This window comes from Rhopalosiphum padi, chromosome 1 (assembly GCF_020882245.1).
Source record: "Rhopalosiphum padi isolate XX-2018 chromosome 1, ASM2088224v1, whole genome shotgun sequence".
Lineage (NCBI taxonomy): Eukaryota > Metazoa > Arthropoda > Insecta > Hemiptera > Aphididae > Rhopalosiphum > Rhopalosiphum padi.
The window spans coordinates 32,296,343-32,306,086 of record NC_083597.1 but is presented as its reverse complement, the minus strand read 5'-3'; positions in this window follow the sequence as shown (position 1 = coordinate 32,306,086).

Below are 9,744 nucleotides of genomic sequence, written 5' to 3'. Positions count from 1 at the left end.
GTGGGCATGTCCCATTCTAATCAAAAAAAAAAAAAAAATATAATTATTACAAGTAATAAAGTTGTATTACAACTATACAAATAAATAAGTCTTCAAGAATAAAAATTGTTATAGGTGAGTACAGAAGTGAATATCCCAGTTGGCAGAGTAGCTGTCTAGGGTAACAAATTATGCAGTGCTTTATTAAATTCCTACATCATTCGGATATAAAAAAGTAGAAAATTCCATATTTTATATTTACGAAAAATAATTGTATAATAAATAATAATATAATAATGTATATAATATATATATATCTTGATTTATTATAATTTATAGTAATAATAAATTAATTTAATAAATATATTGTATAGTAATTTTGATGTATTAATGATAGTTCATATGAATTATCTTTGTAGGTTTTTATTAAAATTTGATCTATTGAAATGTTTCCAAAGTAAGCTAAATAACTATAAAAGCGAAACGTACAAATAGTTCAATGTGCATCCGTGAACTATTTAAATCGGTGTGCGCGACACTTAACTTGAAATTATGCAAATTTTAAGTCCCACCTTTCTTCAAAAAAAAAAATTCTTCCAGATATCAGTCTATAAATAAATTATTAAAAATAGTCTAAAAATAATAAATGTTTTGAAAAATAGGTACATCTTGTAAAATCAAGTTTCACATTTTCTTTAACGTAAATATAAAATTGTAATTTGATGGCTGTCGTTTGTAGCTATTTTATATAAGTTATCAAATACATGAAGGTAGTAGTCAACTTCCTTCCTCAAGATATCAGGAAAAAATTAAAAAATAAATAACCTGACCACAAATTCTAATGAATGATCTTTTTCTTATCTTCGATGAATATCTGCGCCCTATAAGGCATAAGAGTAGTGAGGAACGATTAAATTAAAAAAAATTCATATTTCATCGTAATATTCATAAATAAAGTATTTTTTGGATAATAGTGAAATGTTTTTATGTTTCAACGATTAATATTTTTTGAAAAACAACAAAATAGCTAAACTATTGTTTGATAAAATCATTATTTTATATTTAAAAACTTGTCAATAATTGAACTTCAAACTGTTTAAAAAAAAAAAGTAGCTATTTATTTTCAGCTATCTTAATTTCATAGAAGAAAAGTGTAAACAATTTTTTAGTGATTGACCATTGTACATAGTGAAATGAGTATCAAAATTAAACATTTTATGAATTATAAATTCCAAGATATACAAAATGATTTGCAAATGTTCACGTTTTTGGCGAATTTACACTCATTCAGACTCATTAATTAATCAATACTTATCAATAATCATATTATAAAATTAGGTAACTAAAAATAATTGTTAATATAAATGAATAGTTATTTTTAATTGTTTTATTTTCGTTTACCTATCTCAAAATAAAATATAATAAACTATAATGAATTATACGCACAGACGTTAAAGTATTTCAATAGCATATTTTAACAAATCCAATCATAGTTACTGCGTAACCTTGAATGCTCTTTAAAATATATTGATATAATATTATTGTATATTGGCATGGAAACGATAAACAATTTTTGCTTCACTTTAGTTTGCAAGTTAATTTATATATATAAATATATAGATCGAAAAATTAGTTTAGCGTAGCGGAATGTTGCGGGGGTTATCTACGCGTTGCGCCCCGTAAAATGTTTGCCTATGACTAACCTAACCTAACTGGCCCGGCCGATCATCTATACGACTATTTATACACATAAACTATAATTAATTAACTACCTACTGGTTTAAAATCCAATTTTTATGCATCGAAATTTAAAAAAAAATATTTGCTTATGAAAATTAAAATAAATATGTTTACTGTAATTTAAAAAGGTAAATAAATTATAAACGATAAAAACGGGGAAATCACTCTAATATAGCCTATGTTTTAGTAATAAGTAATTATACTATATGTCTAATGTCTATATTATATTAATAAGTGACAATTTAGTATCCGAATAGGTTACATGAGTCATGAATAATATATAACTAAAGTGAAAATTTTTTTTTTAAATACTCGACAAGATACATCAACATTTGAAATTCAAAATGTAATAAACAAAATTGTAGTGGCTATATTTTCGATTTTTAGATTCTGAACGGAGTGATGAATGTATTGATTTTACAATGATGTGTGTTTTTTTTTTATTTTTTTTTTTTATTTTTGTGTCTGTCATCACGTTTTGGAGTAGTAATAATACTTCGATTTTTGACTTCAGCCCCTCTTTGAATAGGAAAATTCATCTAGTTGGTACTTTGGACTATCAAAAGTAAACAGAAAAATAAATTATAAAAGTTTCAAATAAAAAAATCTAAAAAACAGAGCTTTAATTTAAAATTGTTCAATGCTTTTATAATTTTTATATATTTTTTTTAAAAACAAATTTAAAATATACATCTCATTAAAATACATCATCTAAATTCGTTTTAAAATCTAAATAAACTTTTAAAATTTTAACTTAAGCTTTCTATTTTCTATTGCATCAACAAAAAAATTCAAAATAAACTCATGAAAATAAACGCATTTTAAAATCAATTATAAAAAGCTATCAAAAAATAAACTAGATTCAATTTTCTACAAAAATCCCCCCTCAAAGTATATGATCTGAGCATTAATGTTCTATTTCTATAGTGTCTTCCTATAACAACAAAAAATAATAATAAATAGATAAATAAATAAATACTAAAAAAAAAAACCCATAGTTATAAAACATTCATCACTCCACTCAAAAATCTAATAACTTCCTCTCAACGCTGACCATAATAATGTATATTATACGTATAGGTATAATAATTTATTTTTTAAACACATTTTTAAATTTAACTACATATCGGCATTCAAATGTTTAATATTACTAAATATACTAAATATGATGAATAACAATAAATAATTTTAAATAAAACAAATATATATTAAGTAACTTTAAAATAATTTTAAAATTTAAAAAAAAATGTTAGTAAAAAAAGATAATTTTTAAAGCAATATGACAAATGGCAATTACTATGCAAAAATAAATTGAGTATTTCAGAAGACTATAATCACATACGACATACTAGACACTAGAACAAATGTACAGATAAGTATTTTTTATGCATCGGTATATTTATGTATATTATATTAAATATATACAAAATTGTATAAACATAACATTTAAAAAAAATAAAATAAACTTAAGTCCCAAATCATTTATCCCAATGTAAAATACACTATACAAATACTAAATAGTTTCCATGTGTGATAATATAAAAACATAACAATATAATAATCTGATTTAAAATAATAAAAACTGTTTTGAATATTTTTCATGTATTCAAATAAAATCTATTGTTTATTTTTTTTGTGTCTGTCATTATGTTTTGGAGTAGAAATAATGCTTGAATTTTTTACAACAGCCCCTCTTTATAAAGGAAATTGAATCTAGTTGGTACTTAGAGGGGTCGAAAGCAAACAATTTCAATTATTTTTCAAAAGCGTCGGGAAAAACCCTGAAAAAATAACGGAAAAACGAGAATTTTTACGCATAACCACTTTTTGACAAAATTGATTTTTTGATTTTGCTGTAACTCAAAAACAAATCATTGTAAATACTTGAAATTTTCACCAAATGTTTATATTATGGTTATCTATTTACGATTAAATTTTCAAAATATGTTGACCTTTTTTAAGTTACTTATAAAAAATTGAAATTATTGACTTTTCTAAGTTTTTTTTCTTAAAATGCCAATAAAAAAAATTTGGCTATCCAAAAAATCTTTAAAATTTAATACAAGGTTTATTATAAGTTGTTCCTATCGTAGTAAAAAAAAATCAAAAATCGTTAGTCACAATTCTTGTTTATAACTATTTAAAGTTCAAATGTTTACAAAATATATCAAAATTGAGAAAATTTGTAAAGAATTTTGAAGTTGAAAATTCATAAAATTTTTGTGATTTATACTTAAGGTTCAAAAATCCAATGCTAGGTTATCCATAAGTTTTCCTTCAAGTAACTGAAAAAAAAATTCCATTGTCAATATAGAAAACATTTTATGAGCGTATAAAATTTAATTTTTTACGAAATCGCGTAAAATAACGATATATTACAATTTAAATATAGGTAATAATATAATATATCCAACTAATTATCATTGACTGACAAATCATCTCCGTTCAGAATCGTTTTTCGTATACAATGATACCCGTCATTGCATTCAAATTTAACACATCCATTATGGTGATCAGTGACCTTCTCTCCATCTCTACTATACAGCAGAGCGATACCTACTTGCCCACTTTTTTTTTTATTTCTATTGGAAGATTGGAACAACTTATAAGGAATTAAATGGTATTTAAATATTTAATATTCAAAATTTCATGATATTTTTATTTACAGAAATAAATGTATCATACTTATGTATACCAATATCAAATATCAATATATTCAAAATTGATTTTTTCAAAAACTGAAAGTTTTGCTGTTTTGAGTATATAATATATTGGTATTATAAATTTATAAATTTATAATAATAAATGTATGTAATTAAATCAATTTTTCAGGTGACTAAAATAAATAAACATATTAGTGTTTGCGTTAATACTCAATAAACCCAAAACCTATGTTACGCGATACATGGAGTTTCACATCATCATTACTCCTATATCAACTAACCTGCTGTCGGGGTTATATATAGGTATATCTTTATATATAAAAATTGGGTGAACCATGTACGACAGGTATGTCCACGATGCACTCCGAAACTACTCAGTAGTCAGTACTCAACCGATTTTGATGGGAGTTATGATCAATGTGTGTGATTTGGTCATCAAAAGATAGAATAGTTTTCATCCCGATGACCTCAATATTATCTTTTTGTTTTATTTAAGACTGTGTGATTATTTTTAATGAATGATATACATAATCGGTTAATCAATTGAAAAAATGTAACGCTGGGCGGGACAAGTTATGTAAAGTTGATATGTCGGAAATATCAGCTATACACCGAATCAGAAAACCAAAAATAGTATTTATCCTCATTCCTCAAGTAATATATATAATATAAAATATGTATTTTTTAATATTTTTTTTTATTCAGACTATCTATTACAAAAACTAAAAATACTGCTATATAGGCTTAATATAAAAAATAAATGATAACTTGAAAAATAAGAAAGAAGAGTCCTTCCAGAAAAGGTAAGTACTTTGTTATGATCTACATAATTATAGGTATACTAACCTAACCCACGTACTAATCTACTTTTTCCCCCAAATTGTATGATTGTGCTATAGTGTTCCATAATATGATGAGTCATTGATGACTGATGGTAGAGAGTTTGAAACGATAGAGGCTAGATGAATGGCGAATATGTGAACAATTAGTAGGTATTGATTTAAATTTAATTAATTATAGTAAGGATATATTGTCTAAATAGGTAGTAACTATGTAACTATATGTTGGCTGAAGGATCGTCGGTTATTGTTTTATTATGATGTAGACGTGCATTACATATATAAGGCTATAACATAAGGGTAAAAATAGTAAGATCGAACGTGCCGTGTGTTTGTGGTGTGCGAAGTACTTGCAGACTATTGCCTATAGAATAATCTATTCTATTGCATAATATAAGATTAAAGTATTAACTAATTAAGTGAAGCCGTGAAGGAAAGTGTTTGATTTTTGTAAGTATACTAGATAACATACATACATACTAGGATTTAAGACAAATAATTTGTATTTCCCTTGACTATAATATTTATTGCTATCTAATCAAACATTATACTTCATAATAGTTTATAGTCACGTATTTTTTTAATTATACCTACCTCGCAAAACAATACATTTTTCATAAAATACTATACTTAGATACATTTAAGTTTAATATATCAATTACCATTTTAATTTCACATGTATATTGTATAAACAATTTTATAAAAATATTTAATATTATGTTTTTTATTTGTTTATAATTACCTACCTAATAAAAATTAACAGATATAATTAATGCATTTTATGCATTTATGTGCGTTTTTTCATACTCATAATAAAGTTATAACTTATTATATCTATATCTGTAGATCGTAGATGTAGATGTACAAATATTATATACATATGTATAATAACTATATTAGGTACTTACTTATTAGTATACGACTATTGATAAATAGTAGTATTTATAAATCACCAATAAACTTACTTAATATTTTAAGCTTAAAAATTTGTATATAATTTATCCGGTAAATGGTTTTACAACTATATTATATTTTATAAATAGTAATGATAGTATCTAGGTCTAGATGAAAAGAAAAGATACATATAAAATCTTTATCTATGGGTTAATTAATATAAAAAGGTAAATTATATATATCTACAATAAAATATTTTGAAAATTATATCATGTATGGAAATGTATGATTTAAATATGTGATGAGTTTATTTTTTCGACAAAATTTCATGTGTCTCCTGTATTCGTTTATGAATTAGATACTTGTAACAAAATAAAGAAAACAATTTTGTTGAAAACTGATTTAGCGTAAAAATTTGCGTATTTTTCTAATTTTTTTAATGTTTTTAAATTAAAGACATTTGAAAATTGAATATTTTTTTTATTAGGTATAAATATTTAAAAAAATATATAACTAGTTCAAAAAATTTGGAAATGTAATACAAGGTTCCTCACAAATTGTTATAAGTATAATTTAAAATAACTATTTAAAAATACAAAAGTATTAAAGTTTAATATTTAAAGTTTTAGTCTAGGTTGAATCAGATGTGGTTGAACTGGTTGAAGATTAATAATTTTGACGATTTGATTAGTGCAATTTTTTGAATAGAGTTATTACGTATAGTCTTGGAATTATTGAATTTGGAAATTGTTATAAATGTTTACATTTTTTGAGTAAATATATATATTTACTTTTGTATATTAAACTATAGAGATATAAAATCTATAATTAATTCTTCAACAACAGTATTAAAGCCTAGTTTGGCAGTTTACAGTTAACCAGCAAGTCAATGGCGTAAACACGGGGGAATAGATCCCCCATGACCTTTTTTTTTAGATATATATACTCTATAAATTATTTTTCTATAGGAACTGATAATAGAAAAATTATAATCTTATGTTATGAATTTTTTTTACGAAAATGAAATAGTTTTTTGAAATATATATATCCTCTACTCCAATAAAAATTCTTGTCTGCGCCACTGCAGCAAGTACTTCACAAACCACGAATTCATGTCAAGTTCGATCTGTAATTCTAATGTTACTGGTAAAGACACGAGTACATCACAATACCACACTAAAAAACGACTGATACTTCTTTAACTAACATTATTTAATATCATTTCTAAATTCTTAGATGAATTTAAATTAATACCTAATTATTCCTCTATTTAATATTTACCATTATAGTCAATGTTATTTTTAACATCTAAAATTACAAACAATGTAACTCATTGGTACCTAGGTACATAAAACTCTCTCACATTTATAATACTCATATCATAGTAAGGAATGCTTTAACACATCCATATAGTGTGTACCTACAAAGAATTCCAAAATAACTAAAAAGACAGTGATGTCATGACTCGATTTTCTAACAAAAAAAATAAACCATTACGTCATAATTTAAAATATAGTATAGGTAACTACTACCTATTTAGTATTTTATGACGAAGTATACCTATATCTCTATTGGCTCTATTGAAAGTCGTAATCAATAAATCAATAATCATTCTTGTTTTTCAAATTATCTATTTTATCTATTCAGCAATTGTATTATCTTTAGTAATAAAGTTATTTAAAGTTAATTTAAAAATATTTCTTAACTTAGGTAGATACTAGGTATGATTACACACTATTCTGTGTTCTATGCAAACCAAGAGTTATCAAACGACAACCTGTGTAGAAAATGTTCTTAATTCCTCTAAAAATATGAATTGGTGATTCCTGGCATTCCCTGCAGTAACCTTGTTCCTTGGTGTTAGCTATGTTCAGAATTTTCTTGTTATTTACCAAGTAATATTGTTTAAATCATACTATTTATACTGTTTATATTTCACTTTTCATCAGACCTTAATACATAATAACCACATTTATAATCACCTAACTACGCCATATGTAGTATAATTTAATATTTTCAACTATTTTATGTTAATAACACAGCTTATACGGAAAAAGTTTACAGTGCTTTTGTAAAATATTACAGTTTAATTGTTCACTTCCTGAAGCTTAAAATTAAAATATCGTAAAACCCATTAGAAAACACAAATAATGCTCTTGCCTTTATGTTTGATAAAATGTAGGTTAAAATAAAAGATCGCTTAATAAATAAAGCTTAAGTACTTCAATAATTGTAACTGTTAAACACAAATTTACCATGTTGTACGTTTGTAAAAAAGAGACAATACAATTGAAGTGGCATTATCTTAAAGAGTAAATTTACCAGTCTTTTTAAAATAAATAAAAAATGTTTAATTAAATTTATTTATTTACTCTTTACTCGTAAGATTAAAAATAATTTAAGTGTTTATTTGCGGGTGTATGGCACATGATCGTATTATTAATCTAATATCTTTAATATAAAAGTAGTTGGTAATCGATAGGTATAATTAATTATTAATTTATTATATCTTACTTATACTATTTTCTGTGGGTATCTATGTCGGTACTCGGTAATAATATAGTACCTAATACCTATAGTATATTAATACAAATTTACAATATTACGATTGTGTGACTATTATGGACATGGTTTAACGTCATCTTAAAGACTAAAGAGTAAATTAACCAGACATTTTAAAATTGTAACAATAAGTATAGGATGTATGTAATGGGAATAACTGAAATACCTAAGTAAGTTCAAATTTAGTATAAAACATTTTTTGATGAAATTAATCTTATTTATAAATTATAATCATACAATTTAAAAATATAATATACATAAGTACAATAATAGATTGTTTATTAAATTATAAATTCCAAATTCCAATACGACAATGGATAATTTAAATTTTATAGTTATACTCAAATAATATGCTATTTGAAATTTTTAATATATGTATTATAGTATTATACACAAAATGAACAAATAGTTTCATGACTTATCAAGTATTTTATCGTGTTATGTTACACTTTGAAATTGTTCTGAACCTATACCCATGCACAGGTCCACAGTCTATCGTAATATGAAATTCGTCTACTGTTATTATGTGTAGTAATCATGATGATATGCACATGTTGTCCATACTTGGATGAACATCGTTGTCGAACATGTTCGTTTGTAATGTTTCACATTTGACGTATTACTATATTAGGTATGTACTATAAAGTATAAAGTATAAAGCATATAAGGCTATATACCTATGCCATATATTTATAATGTGTGCACGTGCAGGTTAAAAGTCTTAAAAGTCTGAATGTAGGTGATGGGTATATATGCAGTGTGGATGTATTCGTTAACAAATTAATTACCTACAGCCTACAATTAATACAAAACCCTACTAAAAAACATCAATAAATAAGTGGCATACTGCCCGTTATCTGAGTTTTTTTAATAAGGTTAAATTTTTAATAAGAATGCCAAAATTTAAGCAAGCCAATTTTTTTCATTGCCAAGCCATTTTTTTCATCACACAGTAAATGCGAGTAGTAGTTTATGAATGTATGAGGTATGGCGCATGTGTGGGCTGAAAGGTTATAAGTATGTTTAATGTATTAATGAATAAAAAAATTGGAAAGTTGTTGTGGTGT